Source organism: Lissotriton vulgaris, unplaced genomic scaffold (genome assembly GCF_964263255.1).
Source record: "Lissotriton vulgaris unplaced genomic scaffold, aLisVul1.2 SCAFFOLD_1828, whole genome shotgun sequence".
NCBI classification, from domain to species: Eukaryota; Metazoa; Chordata; class Amphibia; order Caudata; family Salamandridae; genus Lissotriton; species Lissotriton vulgaris.
The window spans coordinates 1-24,651 of record NW_028241418.1 but is presented as its reverse complement, the minus strand read 5'-3'; positions in this window follow the sequence as shown (position 1 = coordinate 24,651).

The following is a 24,651-nucleotide window of genomic DNA, read 5'->3' as shown; positions in this document are numbered from 1 at the left end:
AGCCATATGCAAATCAGTCTTGACCCTGTGCCTCATGGGAACAGCCCAGACCGAACTGCGATGCCAGGACAGCATTTTCCCATCCTCCTATGCTGCTAGTAGAATTAATCGCAAGTTGTGCTTTTAAGCTGCCTTCAGCCCCTACCTCTTCGGTATCAAAGGCAGGTCTGGTGTCTTTGTACCCAGAATTATCAGTTTAGAGTTTGCAGAACCAATAATTTCAGGAACAGAGAGACTTGTATAACGTACATCCACCCAGAGACATTGCTCCAGGTAAAATTGTTCCACTCGTATCGAGAGGCTTAATGTTCAATGGCAATATTAAAGAGTAAATGAGTGCATGGGGGACAGTGATTGGCAAAGGGGTGAGTGTGTATGTCTGATATGAGATCATTGTGGAAACGTCCGAGTGAGTCTTCAGGGAGTGCACAAGAGAGGCTCTGAAGACAAGCAAAATAAAAATGAATAAATAAAAAAAAGCTACAGCACACTCTTGTGTGTTTCTCAAGAGGGGCTATGAGTTGGATCTCCCCAAGAAGAGGGGCTTGCTCCAGTGTCATCCAAGGGTCGGGCAGGAGAGTTTTAGGCTTCTCTGAGCTGCAGGTGGTCAGTTTTTGTGCAGTGTCGGTTCCCTATCAACTCAGGTAGACTGAACGTGGCGGTGATCCTGCCTGCAATACAGTGGATCCGGCAGGAGGATGGTCAGTGGGCAGCATGTCTTGCTTCCACAGCAGGAGAACCGACCCTATGATTGGATATGTGGTACAGTGTAACTCCATATCATTGTCCATGGTAGGAGCCATCCTTCCCCCAGACCAGCAGCTCACTGAACTTAGCGCCTTGATGCCTTTTTCCAAAGATCTTTGCCACACATGCACTTATGGAAAGGTACGAGGGGTAAATCTCTTTGTTATACTCGGCACTAGGTCTTGGTGGTCATTAACTGCATCCATGATCTCTTAAAGCGACCTAACCATGAGAAGTTAGAGTAACATTATAGAGACACTGAGCTCTAGGGCATAGATGCTGATATAGATACGTCTTTACCTCTTATGTGGGCTCTTCTGAGAGGCCCATTTCCCTTTTCCCCAGCATGAACCCACATGGGCTTGTTTAGGAATGCAATATATGATCTTTTTATATGTGTGTGTGTGGCTGGTGATTCAGGCTTGCTCAGCACTAAACATGTGAATTATCCGCCTGCAATTAATACTGAAATGCTTATGTCCACTGTAACCCACGAACATATTATTATGGTACTTTTCTTTTTTCTTTTACATTTTTTATTTATTTCACCAAGCTGCAGTAAAAGACAGTCAGTTTGCAGCGTTTATGCACATTTTTACATTCTATTTCTTCTTGCTTTCCTTTATGTCCAAAAATCATTTTAACATGTTACAGACACACTGAATTATCGTTGGCGTAAGACGCAGTAGTTGCATAGAGATAATGGCAATCAAAAGTATCTTAAATTGAAACATGCATATTATAACAATAACCTAGTTTGTCATTTACATGTGTGTTTATATATCAAAGCAACCTTCGGGTATAGTACTCCTCCCTATTACTATGTGTCCCTTCTTGATACATGATCAAGAGTCATCTTGTTGTTGCTGTAAATAATCCAGAAATGGTTGCCAGAAGTCTTTAGGTCTGGCGGCCTGAGGCAGTTCCTCCTCGTAGGCACCTAGTGTTTCTTTACAATATAGCTTGTCAGTCAACCAGTTCTTCAATCTGGGTGGACGTTTGCTACCCCAGTAAATGGCTATGCGCCGTTTTGCTAGCAGAAGTGCCACTGCCAGTAGTTTTCGCCTTCTAATCAGTTTGAGTTTGTAAATACCCAATAGACATACCAATGGTGTGTTCTGGATTTGCTCAGTTAACATGTGTGTGAGTGCATCCTTCACCTCCTGCCAATACTTGTGTAGGCCAGGGCATGCCCACGCCATGTGTAGAAAGTCAGCCCTGGGTCCGGAACAGCGCTGGCATTTATCATCTGCTCTAAGGTCGTATCAGTGCAATTTGACCTGCGTATAATACGTCTGATGGAGAAATTTAAAATGTATAATTCGTAAATTACAATTTGATGTAAGTAAAGAAAATTGCGCACAGCGGTAACTCCAGTCTTCTTCTGATATGGACACCCCCGTCAGTTCTTCCCATCTCTTGAGCGATCTATCAGGTTCTAAACTCTGTTCATTCTGGGATGCAGTGTATAGTCTTGTAACTAATTTCGTACGCGTTGGCGCTGTTAACAATATCTGTAGGGCCTGTAGTGATGTGGGTTCTGCCGGGAACGAGTCATACAGATCTTTAATTGCTGCCCTTAACCTAAAATATGCAAACATTTTTAGCGGCGTTTGGTGTGCACATAAGGATGGACTTTGAAAGAGGATGAATGTATTGTGCGGAAACAACGTGCCCATCGTCAAAAAACCCATATCTCCTAACACCTTTCTCAATTTCTGTTCCTGTGTGACCGATAATTTGGGATGATTCGCCAACGGAAGCGCCGGGGCATACAGTGGTAACTTTCGTGCTCATAGTGCCAGAGTATGCCAAGCTCTGGATTTACATTTAACTAGTTGTATTACGTCATTAGAATAGCAACTGATAGGGTCTGATATGTAATGTGTTATTCGTTGTGGGTGAATACTCTCTGCTTCCACCGCTATGTGTGGAATATGGGAGTGTGGTTGTAACCAATAATGCGCATGCTGTGCTTGCGCACAATAATAGTATAGCAGTAGGTCGGGGCAGCAAAACCACCCTGATGATAAGGTTTCGTAAGTATCTTCCAGCTTACCTTGGGCTGCTTTCCTGCCCATGTGAGTCGCTGTAGCGCTGTGCGTAGCCTGGTAAAAAATGCTTGCTTGAGCCAGATTGGGATATTCCAGAATAAATATAAGAATCGGGGTAGTACTATCATTTTCTGGAGGGCAATCCTATCCGCTATTGATAGAGGTAGTTTAATCCACTTCTCCATTTGTTCTTCCAGTTTGTTGATGGCTACTCCATAATTTTCTTTAAGCACTACCTCCGGGTCCCGATGTACACAGATTCCCAAATATTTCACTGGATCAGTCTCCCATTTTAGTAGATAATCTAATGTAGGCTGTGGGGTCTCTGCCGTTAAGGGTATCACTACCGATTTATTCCAATTTATACTAAGGCCAGAATATTGTTCATATCTGATGTACTCCCTAATCAGTGGATTTAAATTTGTATCCGGATATCTAGTATACAGAACCATGTCATCTGTATATAGGGAAATTCCTATATGGCAAAGACTAAATTGTAACGCTGGTTCTGGGTGTTTTTGTCTAATTTTGCAGGCTAGTGGTTCTAACGTGAGAGCAAATAGGATAGGGGATAATGGGCATCTCTGCCGTGTTCAGCGACTGATTTCAATATGTTGCGAGATATTGCCATTAATGAGTACTCTAGCCCTGGGTTCATTATACAGTAGAGCAGTCCATTTCAGGAAAGAGGGTGGAAATCCCATTCTAGACAGGACGGTAAACATGAACTCCCACTCCACCGAATCAAAGGCTTTCGCCGCTTCTAAAAGTGCAGCTGCTGCCGGCAATTCGGGATTTCGACTATGATACATTGCAAAGGTGGTACATATATTTTGTGTTGTGGACCTAGTAGGGATAAAGCCCGCCTGGTCTGGCAGAACTAGGGATCTTAGCAACGGTTGTATTCTATTTGCTAGTATCTTGGCCAGAATTTTGCCGTCTATTTTTATAAGGGAGATGGGACGGTATGACTCACACTTCCTGGGATCCTTGCCAGGTTTTGGAAGTGCTATCAGTAGCGCCTCTTGCAACGTCAACGGAAGGACACCTTCTTCATATGCCTCTTTATACATCTGGTCTAAATGTGGTATCAAAAGATCTTTAAATTCCTTATAGAATTCGCCCGGTAAGCCATCCAGACCTGGGCCTTTATTATATGGCAGTGAGTTAATTGCTTCTCTAAATTCATCTTCTGTTAGATACTGGCCGAGGTATTCCCTATGCGTATCTGAAAGTCAGGCTAAGTCTATGATCAGACAACGTTTTAGGCAAATGTTCCACTGCCGTTATCCAAGTGCTGACCTCCTGTGTGGTCAACCAGTAGTCTAGTCTGGACCAAGTGTTATACGTCAGGGAAGTACATGTACCCTCTCTGCGTCCCGGGTGTCTCAGCCACCACACACCTATCAAAGACCATTCATCCATTCCATCTAGTAAAGATCTGGCTGAACGTCTACCATGCTTGTCAGTACCGGATGATCTGTCCAACAGAGGGTCTAAACATGTGTTAAAGTCGCCCCCCCATATAATATCTGTCGGCTGAGTTTCCCGAAGTTTGGCCCAGATTCTTTCATAGAACTGTGGGTCGTCCACGTTAGGCCCATATACTGAAACAATTGTAATATCCGTGCCCCCAAAGTTTCCTCTCAAAATAACATATCTTCCCTGGTCATCAGTGATCGTGTTGGTGAGTGTAAAGGGGATATTACAACATATTATTATGGTACTTTAAGTGTATCTTTTGCTTTCTGCTCCCTTAGAATTTCTTTGTGCCACAGAGGCACTGAACTCATCCTGTTTGTTCCAGATGGAAAGCAAGGGATTTGAGAGGTGGGGTTCCTGAGATTCCACAACTCGGCTTTCTTTTTGGAGGCCCTCTCATGCTGAAAAGGATGCTGCACTCCCTCATGTCTGGTTGCCATTGCCTACTTACACAAACTGGGAAGAGCAAATGGCTTTCTATCCTCCTTCTGAAGTACCAGGGAGGGTGCAATAGCTTTATGGCCTCTACTTTAGACTTTACTTGGTGTACGTTTCAGATTCCCTCTCTGTACGGTCTGTCCCCCAGTCCTTAAAACATATTCAAACAATATCAGGGCGGATTGGAGGGTGTGCTACCCGAGTTGCGCGTGGTAGCAATATTGTCCTAAGTATTTTTTTGACCAAAATGGAGTTAAAACTAGAAAATCTGCAGCTGATGGAACAATATTTTTGTGAACAATATTTAGAACTCAATTGTTATGTCAGACGACATTCTGGTATCAATATTCTGGCATACACTTCATGGAGAAAGTGTTCTGAAATGCGATATGCATTTAGTGAGAGAGTGGCGACGTGGAGGCCCCATGTTTGTTCCTGATTCTACACCGTGGAATTCAGGTTCTAACCCTGCTATTATCATGGATTAATACTTGATGGTTTTCAATTTCTCTCAAAAATGTATTTGAGTCCTGTTGCAAGACCCACCTAGTATGTCTGTGATTCACCATCAATTTCTGTGAGATATGATAGTACACCGTCACAGGACGGTATCATGATGTACAAGAGCTTCTTGTCAAACCAAAGCAAAAATTAAGAAATATCCAAAAACTAAGAGACAATCAGGCTGAGAATATGGCTTAGAACAAAGAATGTCCATATGCCACATCACAAAAGGAATTGCAACCTTAACACCTTGGATGGTTATAAACCTGCAAGTCGGCACCCCAATGTATCTGCAGCCAGCCACGCTGCCTCTTTCTATTCTATTCTAGGCAATTTATAAAGCACATGTCTACCCATATGGGCTTCCAGCACTCTTAAGCCTGCGGTGAGTCATTTTTGGTTTGAATGTATGACAAAAAATCTACGGACAGAAAACCGACCTACAAAAATCTCGACGCAGAAAAATCAAAGTAAAAAAAATCGAAGTCCAATCTACATAAAGGTAAGTACAAAAATATCTGAAAAAAATATCTTTGTCAAAAATATTGATGTTAAAAATATCGTTTTTTAAAATGTTTTATTAATAATGTAAAATTTAGTAAATATATTTAATTAAAAGAAATATAGTTAAAATATTAAAACATATTTAAACATAATAACAAATACATATATTGTTAAAATTAATTAAACATATACATATAAATTAATATATATATATATATATTTACTCCACATATTGCAACATTAGGGAAAGCTTTGGATAGCGTCAGGGTAAAAATTACAATTCCCACTCCAGAGAGTGCAACAGTAGGGAAACCGCGGGATAGCGTAGGGGTAAAATTACTATTCCCACTCCAGTGAGTGCAACAGTAGAGAAAGTGTTGGATAGCGTAGGGGTAAAAATTACTGTTCCCACTCCAGTGAGTACAACAGTAGGGAAAGCGTTGGATAGCATAGTGGTTAAAATTACGATTCCCACTCCAATGAGTACAACAGTAGGGAAAATGTTGGATAGCGTAGGGGTAAAAATTACTATTCTGACTCCAGTGAGTGCAACAGTAGGGAAAGTGTTGGATAGTGTAGGGGTAACAATTACAATTCCCACTCCAGTGAGTGCAACAGTAGGGAAAGCGTTGGATAGCGTAGGGGTACAATTACGATTCCCACTCCAGTGAGTGCAACAGTAGGGAAAGCATTGGATAGCGTAGCAGTTAAAATTACTATTCCCACTCCAATGAATACAACAGTAGGGAAATCGTTGGATAGAGTAGGGGTAAAAATGACTATTCCCACTCCAGTGAGTACAACAGCAGGGAAAGCGTTGGATAGCGTAGGGGTAAAAATTACTATTCCCACTCCAGTGAGTGCAACAGTAGGGAAAGTGTTGGATAGCATAGGGGTTAAAATTACTATTCCAACTCCAGTGAGTGTAACAGTGTGGAAAATGTAGGATAGCGTAGGGGTTATACTTATCAATAAAATAATAATAATAATAATAAAAAAAACATATTAATAATTAATTAACAAAAAATAATTAATAAATATCAATACAATTCAATTAATACTTACTTAAATCACATTAAATTACTTTCCTCCCTACTCTCCCTTTAACACACAACACACAGCACATACTAAACACAATCAATTTAATTATCTATTTATCAATTAATAAAAATTAATAATACATTATAAATAACATAATTATAAATTAAACAATTAATAAAAAAGTATGACAATTAATAATAAACAATAAATTAATCAACAATAAACAAAAACATATTAATTAATTTAATGTAATTTAACTTCTTCCTACCCTATTCCCCTATAAACCCACAACCCACTTCACATAAAAAATCACACAATTAATTTAATTATCGATTAATCACTTAATAAAAATGAATTACCAATTAATAATTAATTACCAACTAATTGATAATAACAATAAATACCAATTAATAATACCTTAAGTATAATAATATAATTATAAATTAACCAGCCAATACAAATTAATCACCAATTAATCATTAATTAATTAATAATCAACAACAATACATAAAAACATATTAATTAATTAATTCTAATTAAATTACTTCCCACCCTGTTCCCCCATAAACCCACAACCCGCTCTGATACTTAAACGCTAAATTTACTTTAAATGTTAAACATACATATAAAATACATACTAAAATACATGACACAATTTTTGTTCTCGATATTATTGGCAACAATATTTTTGCTAATGATATTACTTACTTCGATATTACTTACTTCGATATTAAAAAAAACGACATTATTCACCTTAAGGTAGATATTCTGGTCAACAATATTCTTGACTTTGATATTCTGTCCCTACAATATTTAAAACTCGATATTAAGGTAGGTCGATAATTCGGGTTTATTCGTCAGCACAACTGTTAGACCTCGCCCTCCCAAAAAACTCTCTTCCAAGAGCTACCCTACAGATATTAAATGAACAAAACCTGCTTTACCCTTCTCATCAACATCACGGCCGCCTATCTGAACCTCACATTAAAGGACGTTTTCCTGTTTCCTGGTCTCAGCCTCCAGTCATTTCAGCTAAACCACAATACCACAGAGGGGAAACAGTCAGTCACCGTGCAGAACATGACATAAAATGTGGACATTGCAACTCTGACAATCTCTCTGAATGATTACCTTCAAAATTTCCAATGAGAGTTATAATTTTATCAGAATCTATTACACCATCTTCACGCTTCCACCTTCTAGCAGAAGACATTGGTTGTTGCCACCTCACTAGACATATTATCATTGTTTTGTGAGATTTCAATCTGTTGCTAGAACATCCTCAAGGCCCAGCTCTCTAGTTCAAGAATCCAATGGACATTTTTAACATAAAGCTAATCTCAATCCAATCAACTCATACTAAGCACTACCCGTTGACACTAATATTCACTAATTACGGCAATATTTAATGTAGGGAAGTTACACCCCTTGCATGGTCTGATGCGCCTGGATACTCTCACAGGTGACAAGAAGCCTCTACAAATCTACTGATCGATTGATTGATCACTACTTAACATCTTTCAGTTTCAGTCTTTTTCATGGGACATCCAGTTCACCTAGCATTCCTTCCCTCGTATATAGTACTGTTATTCCATCCTCCTGGAAACCCCACTCAAAACTACAAACCAACTCAAGCATATTAAAAGACCGCAGCATGTTTACTTACTTTGTGGCATCTCTAAACGCCCACATATTTTTCCCATTTGGATACAAGTTCATTGACTTCCGGTACACCAAAACATCTCTTTCAAAACAATGACAATTGTCCACCCACTGGGCAATCTACCAAATATAGCCTCACTTTATAGCTGAAAACGTTTTAATCGCTCAAGCCTCTGGGGATCTAAAATCCAATAAACAATTTTTACTTCATATTCCTAGAAAAAGAAGGTCTTTATTTGGAGTTGTGCCTTTTCAGTCATTGCTGAAAAAATGTGGAATTCATTACCTCTGTCTATTGGTTCAGAATCTTCTTTGATACGCTTTAGAGAGTAATTGAAAACGTTCCTGTTTCATCTTAATTCTGCAGTTCCGGAGCATCAATGGGTTTTCCTAGCGCCAAGAAACTTGGTTTATGAGTGCTTTTTAAATACGCATAACTTAACATGACACAAAATGACATAACATAACATGGAGACCCAATAATTTCCAGGTGCCTTTAACCGCTCACAGATGCAGACATGCAACTGGCGGTGTGAAAATACATGTTATATTCTCTACATTTTGAGTCTGTGCACTCCCACTAAATCCCTATTGGAAGCTGAGGACCCTGGCTACCCAAGCTCTATGATATAAACTCTATACTACATAAGCAAGTATAGATCAAACAAATGGACAAATGATGAAATATTTTCTTTAATTCACAATTTAAAAATGCATAAAAATCCAATATTATTGGGAAAGATCCCTGGAGAGTTCGGTTTGTTAAGTTAACCGTTAACAAGCTAGGTTGAAAAGTCTCCATTTCATGGAAAAGTGGCCTGTTGACTGAAGTCCCCACCACTACCATAGTCTTGGCGGCTGCCTCTGAACTGGGGTAGTGGGGCGGGGGAGTGGGGTGGGGATGGCAGGTGAAAAAATGAAATAAAAAATAAACGTTCCTTCTCTGCCATCACACGCCTCACCCACCTCCGCACCCCTCTCCTCCGTCTGCTGGCAACAATGGAAGGTCCCAGGCTTCCGGACTATCTCAGCCAATTACGACGCTGCCTGAGCAGCATCGTTATTGGTCTAAGCGGCCTGTTTGGCCACTCAGCCAGTGCCTGGGAGGCTGGGCAAGTTCTCCACGGGGCTAAGCAAAACAGCCCAATAGAGAACATGCAAAGTAATGTAATGTAAATGTAATATAAATGTAAATTGATACTTGTATAGCGCACTACTCACCCGCAAGGGTCTCAAGGCGCTTGTACGAATACCGCTGTGGAACCCATCCTGGCTTTCCCTGTGAGACATCCACTCCTGGGCACCCCCAAGGTGGAGGCCAGGCATCCTTAGCGTTGTGGGGGCCGTTGTGGAGATTAAGCAAGCTATTGCCCAGAGTTGCAGAGTGGGACTCCATGATTGGAATAGGCACCGAGGCGAGAATTATCAGGTCCGTGGAATTTTGAGCCCAAGACCCGCCGAGGCGGGGAATTGAACCCTGTTCCCGGGCTAGACCTCTGCATCAGGGTCTGCCGCTCTAATCATTGAGCCACACTTTTTGGTCGGCCCTAGAGGGCAGGTCAAGCCGTCATGCACACGCAGGGAGGGAGTGCAAACCACTCCTGCTCCCTCTGCGGCAAGCCGGCCCCGCCCCACCCGACCTGGCTGGAGCAAAGAAAAATAAAATAATAGCAACTTCTTGTTATTATCATTTTCTTTTTCTTTTGCACTGCTCAAGGAGTAGTGGGGTGATGCTCCTTTGCCTTACCGGAGGAGCCACCAGTGAGTGTCTCTACTGCATGTAAAAGCAAAACTTTCATAAGTGTATCAGCCGCATTGAAGAGCTCTTTAGCATGGCTGGTGCAAGGGTTTTGCTGTCCCTTACCATATGAATCATGCCACATCTGCTGATTGTGAGGGAATTCTGATGTTCCTTTTTGCAGCGTATCTTGTCTTAGAAACCCCGTCCCCCATCAGCCCCTGCTTCACAGCATTTCACTATTAATCGCATACTGTTGTATTTGCCCCCTAATCAAATGTTCTAAAGAGAATTCTGATTCTGATGTGGCATGTTGTTAAACAGACTGTGATGTCATACGCAGGGTCAAATCAAATAACTTCATCATGTTTTGAGGTGATTGAACTTGAACTACATGGTTTCACCACAATTGCTGCCTCAAATATGTTAGGTTAGGTTTTTTTGTAAAGCGCCCCAAAGGGCGTCATGGCGCTAGCTGAGTGCAGAAAGCAGAGTAGGAGGAACAACAGGTAACAAATGTAAAAGAGCCAAGTTTTAGTACCTTTCCAAATGCCTGAAGGTTGTGATAGGGATTTACTACCACATGCATCAACATAATGAATTGCAATTCCTAAATAGCGCTTTTGAAGGAATCGCTATTTAGGAATCGCAATTCCTTATGCATGCAGGAATCGCAAAATAAATTGCGATTCCTAAACATTACCTAATAGCGATATGCAAACTGAGAATGGCTATTAGGTAATGTCTTTCCATTCATTCCTATGGGCCCCGTAGGAATGAATGGGAATGCATTCACAAATTGCAATTAGCAAATTGGTAATCACAAATTGCAATTGAAATTCCAAGGGTGCCAGGAAGCCTAAGGCCCCTCTGATGCACCCCTCAAAAGGGAAGTGTGCACATGTGGCTCACACAAATGCCCTTAGGTGTGTGCACCACATGTCACTTTGAAAAATGCACTTTTGTGCATTTTTTCAAAGAATGCGCAAATTACCATCATCTTAAAGTTGATGGTAAGTAGCGTTTCCTAAATGCACAGTTTGCATTTAGGGGCGAAAAATGTTTGATGCATGTGGCCCTAAATGTGGAACGGAAGGGTATTCCATGCTTTAGAAGCTCCCAGTGCGAAGCTTCTACCTCCCCAGTTGGCGTATCTAACTCTAGGAACTGTCAGCATTTTGGCAGATGAAGAACGTCATGATCGACCTGGGGCATAGAAAGTGAACCTCTAGCCCATGCAAAGCCTGGAATACCATACACACGGCTTTAAATGTGACCCTCTGCCTAATAGTTCGCTTTTTCGCCACAAGATGCCAGTCTAAACAAAGGAATCGAGGCAAGCTAACTGACAGGCGGACTTTTTTTTAACTTGTAGAAGCGATATTTTTTTAGCTTTGAGAAAATTGGTCACTGATTTTTCCAATGCAGCAGCACCACGTGTAATATGGGAACTGTTTATGACGTGTTTCCAATAAATCGTTTGTAGTCTAAAAGACACCCTTACTTTTAGGGCTGCATCGCCCAGTGCATGCGGAAGATAAAGAGGGTCCCATTTAAAATTGATGTTGACGTCCCCCTCTGGTTATGCCCTAGAGCGCTTTGTAATGTCAGACGCGGGCTATGCAAATACCAAGCCCATAATATAAGATATCAAAACATATGACGACAGCTTAATACATTCTAAATCTGGATCCTGGCCATGTACTGTCTTGTGGAATTCCGTCATTGCAAGGTAATGAAGGGATTTCTATGCCACATTGAGGCATTTTCAATAATAAAATAAAAAGAGTTTTGACACGTTTTCTTTGGAGTCTTTAATGTTCCGTTATATGTACTTGTAAAGCACACAACTCACATGGGAGGGTATCCTGGCGCTGAACCGGGAGTTTTAAGGGCAGAGTCGGTCTTTAGCCAGACTTCCTTTCGTCTCTTCCCGCATCCTCCCTCTATTATGTCTCTCCTTCTCCCCTCTCTCAATGTATTGAGACTGAACTATTTTGTCGAATGCCCGATGGAGCTACCTGGTTTAGCTATATGGGGAGATGGGCCATGGACTCCCTCCTTGGTCGTCACCTACCCAGTCGGCCATTAGATAGACTTCATTTCGTCTCTCCTTGTTGTCTCTTCCCCTATCCTCCCTTTATCACCTTCCCTGCCCCCTCCCCTCTACGCTCCATTTATTTTGCCCTCCATGTTTTTTAAATGTTTTCCCATTGAGACCGAGTTATTTGGCCAATGCCCGGTGGAGCTACCTGATGGCTATAGAGGAGATGGATTTTGGGACTTCCCCCTCGACCGTCACCTACCCAGCCGGACTTTGGGCAGACTTTCCGTCTTTCTGCTGTATCTCCCTCCTACCCCTTTACCCTTACCCCCTTCCCCTCTACACTTCACTTATCTCATCTTCTATGCTCTTGTAATTGTTTGTCTAGCAACTGATGTATATTGGAACTGATGTAATCTTGTAATTTTGTGGAACCTCATGTAAAGTGCTCTGATACCTCCTGCTCTAGCCAGCGCTATATAAAATTCTTAAAATAAATAAATAAAATAAATAAGGTTAGATGAAAATCCAGGTCTTCACTTTCTTGCAGAATTCAAGAACAGAGAAGTTAGCTCTGATGTGCAGGGACGGGTTGTTTCAGACTTTAGGAGTGAGGCAAGAGAGGACACGCTTGGCGGATCTGGTTCTTCATATGCGGGTATGTGTGCAAGTAGGTGCCCAGCTGAGCTGAGGTGTTTGTTGGTTTTGTAGAAGTTTATGCGGTTGTTGAGGTACGTGGGGCCAGTTTTGTGTAAGGCTTTATATGTATGTGGGAGTAGTTCGAAGAGAACTCATTTGTGGATTGGGAGCCAGTGGAGCTGCTTGAAGTGTGGGGTGAAGTGAGTGCTGGTTGGGCGGTTGAGGATGAGCCTGACCACTGAGTTTTTTATATTCAGGAGTTTTCTGGTCATTTGAGCATTGATTTCAGCATAGAGTGTGTTGCGGGTGACAAGGGCTTAGGTGATGGTTTCGCAAAGTGTTGATGGAGAGCTATTTGAAGATCTTCTTGAGGATATCGAGTGTGTGGAAACAGAAGGAAGAGACTGGCATCTCTTAGTCGGTCATGTTGAGTTGGTTGTGAATTACTATTCTGAGGTTCTTTGAGTGGGTTGCAGAGGAGGGGTGGGGCCTAGGTCAACATGCCACCAGGTGGAGTCCCAAAGTGAGGTGTCTTTACCGAAGATTACTACTTCTGTCTTGTCTGTGTTGAGCTTGAGGCTTTTGGTTTTCATCCATCTGGTGACCTCTGTCATGCAGGTGTAGAAACTGGCCCAGGTATTTGGCATCTTGTCAGAGAGGAAGAGTATCATCTGGATGTCATCAACGCAGGATATGCTGTCGATTTCAAGGGCGTGGAAGATGCTGGCAAGTGAGGTAATATAGGTGTTGAACAGGGTGGGGCTGAGTAAAGATACTTGTGGAATGATGCAGATGAGGTTGAAAGTGTCAAAGGTGAAGGGAGCCAGGTTAACAGACTGGGTGCGACCTGTCAGGAAGGAGCAAATCCAATGAGGGGCAAGTTATTGGATGCCAGTTTTGTGCAGTAGTTGGACAAAGATGGGGTAGGAGACTGTGTGGAAGGCTGCGGAAAAGTCTAGTATAATGAGGGTGTGGTGTCACCTGTGTCTATGATCATTTGAAAGTTATCCATGGTGGCAATGAAGGAGGTCACTGTAGTGTGGTTGGGCATAATCTGGATTGAGTGATGTTGCAGAGGCGGCTGTTTCAGAGGTGTTTGCTTATCATCTTTTCCATGACTTTTGCTGGGTGTGGTAACAGGGGGATAGGCCGGTAGGGGGCTAGTGTCTTTGGATCTTCTGAGAGTTTCTTGAGGAGGGGGAGTACATTTGGGGTGTTTCCAGGCATCCGGGTAGATGACTGTGATAATTCAGTCATTCAGGATCAGAGTGAGGGTTGCGCTGATGTGGTCCAGTCCTTTGATGAAGACGTGGGGAGGGCAAGGGTCCAAGGGTGCTACGCACTGTATGAACTGTATGGTTATTGTGGTTTCTTGAGGGAAGATTATGGGCCAGGGGGTCAGGGTCCAACGGCTGTTGGTTGGGATGACCTGGAGGCCTGCGAGGATGGAAGGGTTCAGTTGGGGCTCAAAGTTTTTATAGATTCTGATGGAAGAGGTGAAGTCTTTCACAATAGCAAAGATTTTCTAGGCACTGTTGGTGCTGCATTTGATGTGGTTGGTGAGCGAGGAACATTTGCTAGCTCTGATTTGCTGATAGTAGCAGCTGAGGGTGGATTTGTAAGTGCTCTTGTCAGTGTCATCCTGACTTTGTCTCCATCTGTGTTCAAGTTATTTGCAGTGGTGTTTGGTGAGCCTGAGCTCTTCCGTGTACCAACTTGCTTATGGTCTGGTTCTTGTGGTTTGGTGGGCTTGAGAGGAGCGAGGGTGTGTGTGTCGGCACTGATCCAGGAGATGATGTTGGAGATGGATTTGGGAATGTTGTTGTTGTGTTGAGGCCAGGAGTGGAGAAGTTATATTTTTAGTCCTTTTGTGAAGATTTGTTGATGGCTTTTCTGTGGTGCGGGATGGGGATGCTGGAGTTCACGAGGGGGTGTTCAGACAAAGTTATCGTTGTGGGCTTCTCTACTGTGATATTGCTGAAGCTGGCAAAGATGGGGATCCTGTAAGTGTCTGGTGGCATGTGTGGGGTCATCCATTTGCTGGGTGAGTCCAAGGTTGCACAGGTCCTGTCAGAGGTTGGTTGTGTTGGGATTGGTGTGGTTCTCCAGGTGAGTGCTGCTCGGGATGTAGTTTGTCGCAATGAGGAGTTTGAAGGTCAAGTGTTCCAATTTGGAGGTGGTTTCCGTCTCAGACTTGTTTGCACTGTCTTGCAATCTTGTATTTGGAAAGGGAGTGCTGTGGCAATGACGGGGGCCAATGAGGGAGTCAGCCAGATTTCAGTGAGGAACAGCAAGTCTAGTGAGCCATTGTATAGCAGATCCCAAATTTTAGTGGTGTGTTTATTGAAGGAGTGAATGTTGAGGAGTATGCAGGACAGGGAGGGATATCCTGTTGTAGGGGTTGAGTGTGTGTGGTTGTTTGTATTCAGTGTGCTTGGTGTGAGATGTATGGGGGAGTGAGGTGGATGCAGAAGGGTGCATGTAAAATGGCAGGTGGTGCATGGAAACACACTTTCAGTGTTTTGTGTGGCGAGGTGCGACAGCAGTGCTGGGAGACCAAGGTTCAGGGTGCAAAGCGTCATGGTGGAGTAGCGATAGGGGAAGAGGTTGTTGGCCGAAAGACCAGGGCTCCTGGCGCTAGTTGCATGTGGGGTGCACTGCAGCCGCTAATAAGTGAAGACAGTTATCGCAGGAAAACATTGATGTCACTCCATGTGAAGCTGAATGATCAATCAATCAATCAATCAATCAATCAATCAGCATTTGTAAAGCACAACTCTGCCACCCCAAGGAGTATCTGGACGCTGTGTCTCTGTCGTAGAGCCATGTCTTGAGGTTCTTTCTGAAGTTTGCCAGTGAGGGGGCCATACAGAGCTGGAGGGGAAGGTTGCTCCAGGTCTTGGCTTTGATGTAGGAGAAGGAATGGCCACCGCTGCAGGAGTGGCGGATGCAGGGTGTGTGTGTGAAGGCAAGGGAAGTGGAGCGTAGTTGTCTAGCGGGTTGGTGGAAGTGCAGTCGATGATTGAGATAGGCATGCGTGAGGATCTTGAACTGGCATCTTTTCTGGATGGGGAGACAGTAGAGGTCTCTAAGGTGGGGGGCAATGTGGGATGAGTCTTACTTAGCGTTCTGTAGGGTCTGGAGTCTTCTGAGGAGCTAGATGGAGATGGTAGCGTAGAGGGCGTTGCCATAGTTGAGGCGGCTGGTTACACGGGCCTGAGTGACAGTCTTTCTAGTGTTGGTTGGGATCTATCTGAAAATTCCGCGGAGCATGAGAAGTGTGTGGAAGCAGGAGGGGCGACTGCGGTAACTTGTCATATGAAATCCATCTATTGTGTCTTGGAGTGGTGTGTCCATTTTTCCTTTTTGGTATCCTACGTGGAAGTGTCACGAGACGTGAATAGATGTAGAATTCTAAGACATACTGAATGTGCAGGCTTTCACTGAGACAGCTGCAGTGAGAGCGTGAGGCGCTGTGGTGAAGTGGTGTTTCTTTCTTCAGGGGTGAGAAAAAAGACACATTTAATATTACAATTGCTTCACTGTCTCTTTCCAACAGGGCCACATAATAGCAGCACCCTTGTTACCCTTCAAATCTAGGAGGCAGTAGATGGCCTTGATCTAACGAATAAACTGCATCGGAGGGTGGCGCGGGCCCTGATCTTCAATATGACATCTCATCCTTGTTGCCAAAACAACCACATAATAATGCCAGTACAGGTAAGCGATAAAAGGATTTAATGAGGCGCAGTCAGACAGAGAGAGACCATAACACCATCACAAGGCATAATGAACGTTCAACTGTCAACATTAGAATATTAGAGCCCCCAATGGTCCAAGGAACAAACCACAGGGTGTAGTGGAAATGAAGTGAAGGGGATGGAAGGGATGGAATGAGAGGTAAGCTAACTTCCAAGACGAATACAACGCTCTTCACTGATGTTCGTGATGGTGGCTCGGGGTCCTACATAGGACAAATAAAGACATTAACAGGGAGATCCGAGGCAGAGCCAAGTCCCTGCACAAGGTGAGCCATTAAAATGTGTGACATGAAAATCGTGAAAAAACATCATGTGAAAATATGATAAAATCTCTTCAAAATTCCTTAGGATGCAGACATATTTCACCTTAGTACTTAAGATCATATTGCCACATTGAGTGACATTTATTAAAAGTGATATTTTCTTAAATATGAACTTAGAAACCTTTCCGCTCTCTACTCCCTACAACCCTGATGAAGATACCATCAGTGAACCAAGAGGTGAGTCAGTTTTTTTGTGCATCCGATATGTGGCCTGGATTGTTATCATATGTGGAGTAACATTATATTCTATTAAAAAAGCACAGCAGACTTTGGTGTAGCACATAACTTGCACTCGTACTTTTCATGGTGCTCTCAAATGGAATGAAAAAGGAGTCAAGGTGAAACAAAATAATCACCTAGAATCACATCATTTGGACCAACGTGGAAGCTGGGATCGATCCCAGGTTTTCTTGTTTCACAATTTGCAATTCAGCCACTAGAAGGATATTTGTTTCTCTCCTTCATTTAAAAACAAAGACACAGCTTTTTTGTTTGCAGTTTTATATAGCACAAACTCGATCCGAAGGTATTGGAATGCTTTACATGAGCACCAGTTACATTACACAAGGACATATTCATTTTTTGGCAGGCCTGGGAAGAGTAAGTAATTTGCCCAGAATCACAGGCTGTTGAGCCGACGCCGAGACTAGAACCTGGTTCCCCCGCTTCAAGTGATATTTTTTGGGGCTTGCTGGTCCAAAATACCCCAGAACTAAACCAGAGCCAGGCATCTGGCTTGAAGCTACCTCAACCCTTCAGTGGCTTGTCCACCTATTGTAGCGATTGTGGTGCCCGGGGGTCGAGGGATGGTACTACTATCAAGATCCCGAAGATGGTATGCGTGTGGGGACGTTTGTAGAAGAGGCAGAGTGAACTACAGTGACCAGCATTCCAAGGGGCAAGCAGGAAGAGCCATGAGACCTAAGGCATATTAGCCCCTCCCCTTCTCATGGACGGTGCTTGTCAATTTTTGTTTGTTGAGAGGATCGGAGTGGCGGAAGGTGTTCCCCGCCGGATTCCAGCGAGAAGCTAGAAGATTCCTGGATTTGAGAAGCCGTGATTACCCAGCGTTTGGAACTGTCAGCGCTTTTCTGATAAGTACTCAAAAAACGGAAAAACGGGCTCGTTTTCGTTTTCTGCCTTGTTGTTTAAAAGTCCCTAGCTAGTTAGATTAGGGCACTCTTGGGACGTTTGCTTGTTCTTGAAACTCATATTAGGCAGCGTTCTGCCTGAAGACGCGCTGCGCTAATATTCCTTGTACTGTCTCGCCAGAGAGGGTTTCTGGGAGACGTAGTCTCAGAACTGTTTATTATTTTGTTTGTTTTGTCACGGACAGTTCTTGCCACACAGAGAAAGAGACATTATTCCACGGACGTTTTCTTGTGGGTTCCCTGAAGCAATCTTGTGGCTGACACTGAGAGCGGTTTGTGCCATTTTAAACAACCGCTATTTTTCTACTTCCTTTTTGACTACCTCAGGCCACAGTTTCTGAACTCATTACAGAACGAGTCATAGTCCTTGCAGGCTTGCTGTGGTGTCCTCTATTCACTGCCAGGGTTTTGTATGATTCCGGTGAGTGGTGTGCCTACAAATTGCTTCATATACTGTCCGAGACACCTGAAGTGTAGTGTTGACTGTGTTCCTTACTTTTCCCTAATCAGGTGGGTCCTCTCCTGCTGTCCTAAGCATCTTGGTGACCAGACTCCCGGGGGATCCCAAGGAATCATCGCTACCCATTTTTTATTTTATCCACTTCCCCTTTCCCGGCTAGGTACGTGTGCGCACAGTGTGTTTCGCTTCCACTGTGGGTTCCGTGTCTGGTGGGGTAAGGAGAGCTTAGCATCCGAAGTCGTTTCTGCCGGACACCCTGAGCTAAGGTTAGTGGCGTGTGTGAGCCTGCGCTGCTGCCAATCCATGACAGATTGACAAGCCCAAGTTGACACACCGGCCCGAACGATGAATGTCGAGGCAGTCTTGGCCTCTCTGGTGGAAGGCATGGCCGCCTTACAACAGGAAGTAGCCACTTCCAGAGCTGAAAATCAAACCCTGTATAAAGAAGTGGGCACCTTAAGAAGGGAAGTCGCAGGACTAGTCCAGAAAGGAACAGGAGGGAGTCCTTATATTAAACCTGCTACCTTACCTCCCCCTGGCGCAAAAAAACCTATAGAAGTAGAAGGGGGTGGGTTCTCTGTTCCCCCTCAATTAGCCACCTCTAGTGCCTCCTCGGCTGAAGCCGCTCATACCGTTCATGTGGTGCAGACCGTAGGCGTTCCTTTAGCTTCCCCTGAACGCTTTTACGGAGACCCCCGTAAGTTTGAAACATTCCTGAATCAATGTAGGTTACATTTTTTATGTAAGCCCGGGGTATTTCAGGACGATTCTGCTAAGACAGCTTTTATGATGTCTTATATGGGGGGTAATGCTGCTAGCTGGAACATCCCTTTGCTGGAGAAGAACGACCCAGTGTTGCACGATTTTTCTGCTTTTTGTGTTGAGTTGCGCAAACTTTTTGATCGCAAATCTCACATGTTGACCCTGGATAGGGAACTACTCACCATACGTCAAGGTTCGCAGGACTTGCTGACTTATATCACCTCATTCAACAGGTTGGTGGTAGAGACCGATTGGCCCCCTGCAAAACGCATCTCGTTATTTTATCAAGGCCTTCGTGGTGAATTAAAAGACGTCCTTGCACAAGTGGTACAGTTACCCGACACCTGTGAAGAATTCATTGATTTGACTGTCCAGTTGGACCACAGGCTCCTAGAGAGAAGAGGGGATAGATCACGAGGAGACAATCGCCCTTTCTACCCTCGCTTTAGAGGTCCGATAGAAGAACGTTCCAAACCCTCCGAAGGTCCTGAACCCATGCAAATCGGTGGTATCCGTGGACCGCTGACACAGGAAGAAAAAGAGAAAAGGCGTCGTTTGAAGCAATGTCTCTATTGCGGTAAAGGGGGTCACTTCATTAAGGACTGTAGAGCCCGGAACACCGTTCCAGCCAGAAACCCCGTCCCAAGGATACAAGCTCTAGTACAGTCCGATCAACCGACGGAAAACTGAAGAACCCAAACCAGGAAGAGGTCTCTGTCTTGGGTTGTTTGCCGCAAATGATCTCCCCATGTCTTGCAAACACGTTGCATCCTGCCGTGGCGCATATGAACCTTCAAATCGTTCTCTGGGTCACCCCACAGAAATCATTGAATATAGATGCCTTAGTAGATTCAGGAGCCACCGGGAACTATATTGATCAGGAGTTTGCCATGAAGATCGGAATTGCATGTGAGAAAAAAGAAAAACCGGAGTTGGTGAAAGCCGTGGATGGAACTGTTTTATCATCGGGTCCAGTGGCCTACCACACCTGTCCCATGCTGATGCACATTGGAAACAATCATCAGGAATACATCCAGTTTGATCTCATTGATGCCCCCCAGTTTCGGCTCATCCTGGGAATGCCCTGGTTAACTCTACATGATCCAAAGGTCTGTTGGGCCGCACGCACTATCACCTTGTCATCCGATTACTGTCAGGAACATTGTACTCAGGTTTCTTCGGTTCCCTGCACTACCGAACTCTCGTCTTCTCTTTGTCTGGCGGCTGCATGTCCTCTTGAGCGATACTGTTGTGCCACGATACTTCCCTTGGAGTATCAGTCGTTCTCCCCTGTGTTTGACAAACAACAGGCTACCCAATTGCCGCCACACAGGGTATACGACTGCAGAATCGATCTCGTACCAGGAGCAGATATTCCATGTAGCAGGGTCTATGCCATGACCGAGAAGGAGACAGAATACCTGAAAACATACATTGAAGAGAACTTAGCATCGGGATTCATCAGGCACTCATCATCTCCTGCCTCATCCCCTATGTTTTTTATTCCAAAGAAGGATTGCGCAGAATTGAGGCCCTGTATCGACTACCGAGCCATTAACCGTGTGACCATCAAAAACCGGTACCCTCTCCCCTTGATACCTGTGCTCATGGACCAACTCAAAGGAGCCAGATACTTTACCAAACTCGATCTGCGTGGAGCCTATCATCTGGTGCGTGTCAAAAAAGGGGATGAGTGGAAGACAGCATTTCGAACGAAGCTGGGCCTGTTTGAATATAGGGTAATGCCCTTTGGGCTGTGCAATGCCCCCGCCGCATTTCAGTTTTTCATGGACGAGGTTCTGCGGGGTTGTCTAGAAACCTATTGCATAGTCTACATCGATGACATCCTGGTGTATTCCTCCACTCTTTCCGAACATGTCATGCATGTGAAGTCTGTGCTAGACCGGTTACAACGTAACTCTCTCTACGCCAAGTTGGAGAAATGCTTGTTCCACGTCCAGGAAGTGTCCTTCCTTGGGTACATCATCAACGAGAAAGGCTTTCAAATGGACTTGAGTAAAGTGGAGGCGATACTCAATTGGACTACACCCAAAACCGTGAAAGCTGTACAAAGCTTTCTCGGTTTCGCAAACTACTATCGTAGATTCATCAAGGATTTCTCCAGGATCATACATCCGATTTCTTGTTTGCTAAGGAAGAATACGCCTTTTGTGTGGAGTAAAGATGCGGACGCGTCTTTTCAATACCTGAAGAAGCAGTTTACTCAAGCTCCTATTCTTCGTCACCCTGACTCACAACTACCATTTATACTGGAAACCGACGCATCTCAATTTGCTGTGGGGGGAGTGCTTTCCCAAAGACACCCTAGTACGGGCCAAGTACACCCTGTTGCCTTCTTCTCTAAAAAGCTCACGCCATGTGAGGTGAACTATGCCATAACAGACAAAGAACTTTTAGCTATAAAAAGAGCATGTGAGGAATGGCGTCATTATCTACTAGGCGCAGTACATACAGTTGAGATCTATACTGATCACCGGAATTTGTTATTTTTGAAAACAGCTAAGGCCCTCACTCCTCGACAGTTACGGTGGTCTCTGTTTTTCTCTGACTATAACTTCATTATCAAATACAAACCCGGACCCCAAAATGGGAAGGCAGATGCGCTGTCACGTCTGGAGGATGGAGAACTGAGAAAGACCGAAGACATAGAAACACCTTTGATCCTTCAGGAAACAACTGCAAGCGTGGGATCTGTAGCTCTCCTGTCGTCAAACAACTTTCTTGAGGACGTGAAAATAGCCCTTGCAGATATGAACGTACTTGAATGGATACAAGAGGATCCAGAGCATCGCACGGAAAAGGATGATCTCGCCTACCAGGATGCTGCGCTGTTTATCCCCACCGATGCCCTAAGACAACGAGTTTTGGCCTGGTCTCATGATTCGGTTCTGGGGGGTCACATGGGAATGTACAAAACTATTGCTATCGTGGAGCGTTCCTTCTGGTGGCCTCAGCTAAGAGAGGAAGTCCGGTCTTATGTGAGGAACTGTGCCATCTGTACGCAAGGAAAAGCTGTGCATGCTCGACCGGTGGGACTACTGAGACCCTTGCCCATACCTCCCCAGCCTTGGCACACTCTCTCCATGGATTTTATTGTTGAGATGCCCCCTTGTGATGGAATGACAGTGATATTAGTTGTCGTCGATCACTTGACGAAGATGGGCCATTTCATACCTCTGGAGGAGGTCCCCACGTCTACGGAATTAGCAAAAGTGTTTCTTCAACATATAGTCCGGGCCCATGGTCTTCCTTGTGTATTGATCACCGACAGGGGTTCTCAGTTCACTTCTCGATTCTGGAAGGCGTTATGTACCACCTTGAACATTGATGCCCGTCTATCCTCCAGCTACCACCCTCAGACGGATGGAAAGACGGAGCGCCTGAACCAGACCCTGGAGCAACATCTTCGTTGTTTCTCTCTGAGGAATGATATGGACTGGACTGTGTTACTTTGGATGGCCGAATTCGCATACAACAATGCCGTGCACTCAACACTGGGTTGTTCGCCTTTTTTTTGTCTCCATGGGTACCATCCACACATCCTTCCCTTTGAGTGGTCTGTCCATTCCCCTGTTCCTAGCATCCATGAACACCACGCCCATCTGAGAGCGGTGCTGTTGGATGCACGAAACAGCCTGGCCGATGCCCAGTCCGCGCAGAAACGCTTCGCTGACAGGAAGAGGAGGGTCGAACCGACATATGGGGTGGGAGACAAGGTGTGGCTCTCCACCAAGAATCTCCACATTAAAGGGCATACCAAACTGACACCCAAATACGTGGGCCCCTATAGTATAGTTGAAGTGATCAACCCTGTTGCTGTGAAACTCCTGCTCCCGGTGGGTTGGAAGATTCATCCTGTGTTCCATGTCTCCCTCCTGGTTCCCTGCCCTCCCAGTATGAGGCTCCCGGTAGCTCCGCTTCCTATTGATGTGGATGGTCAGGAGGAATTTGAGGTGCAGTCCATCCTAGATTCCCGTATGGCGAGGGGCAGGATCCAGTACTTGGTGGAGTGGAAAGGTTACGGCCCGGAAGATCGGTCTTGGGAACCCTTAGGGAATCTGCACTGTCCGGAACTGGTTGACCGGTTCCATGCCCTGCATCCGGGCAAGCCTGGTCGACCGCCGAGTCGGCAGTCCTCGAGAGGGGGTTCTGTAGCGATTGTGGTGCCCGGGGGTCGAGGGATGGTACTACTATCAAGATCCCGAAGATGGTATGCGTGTGGGGACGTTTGTAGAAGAGGCAGAGTGAACTACAGTGACCAGCATTCCAAGGGGCAAGCAGGAAGAGCCATGAGACCTAAGGCATATTAGCCCCTCCCCTTCTCATGGACGGTGCTTGTCAATTTTTGTTTGTTGAGAGGATCGGAGTGGCGGAAGGTGTTCCCCGCCGGATTCCAGCGAGAAGCTAGAAGATTCCTGGATTTGAGAAGCCGTGATTACCCAGCGTTTGGAACTGTCAGCGCTTTTCTGATAAGTACTCAAAAAACGGAAAAACGGGCTCGTTTTCGTTTTCTGCCTTGTTGTTTAAAAGTCCCTAGCTAGTTAGATTAGGGCACTCTTGGGACGTTTGCTTGTTCTTGAAACTCATATTAGGCAGCGTTCTGCCTGAAGACGCGCTGCGCTAATATTCCTTGTACTGTCTCGCCAGAGAGGGTTTCTGGGAGACGTAGTCTCAGAACTGTTTATTATTTTGTTTGTTTTGTCACGGACAGTTCTTGCCACACAGAGAAAGAGACATTATTCCACGGACGTTTTCTTGTGGGTTCCCTGAAGCAATCTTGTGGCTGACACTGAGAGCGGTTTGTGCCATTTTAAACAACCGCTATTTTTCTACTTCCTTTTTGACTACCTCAGGCCACAGTTTCTGAACTCATTACAGAACGAGTCATAGTCCTTGCAGGCTTGCTGTGGTGTCCTCTATTCACTGCCAGGGTTTTGTATGATTCCGGTGAGTGGTGTGCCTACAAATTGCTTCATATACTGTCCGAGACACCTGAAGTGTAGTGTTGACTGTGTTCCTTACTTTTCCCTAATCAGGTGGGTCCTCTCCTGCTGTCCTAAGCATCTTGGTGACCAGACTCCCGGGGGATCCCAAGGAATCATCGCTACCCATTTTTTATTTTATCCACTTCCCCTTTCCCGGCTACGTACGTGTGCGCACAGTGTGTTTCGCTTCCACTGTGGGTTCCGTGTCTGGTGGGGTAAGGAGAGCTTAGCATCCGAAGTCGTTTCTGCCGGACACCCTGAGCTAAGGTTAGTGGCGTGTGTGAGCCTGCGCTGCTGCCAATCCATGACACCTATGCTGTCGGTAGATGGATAGT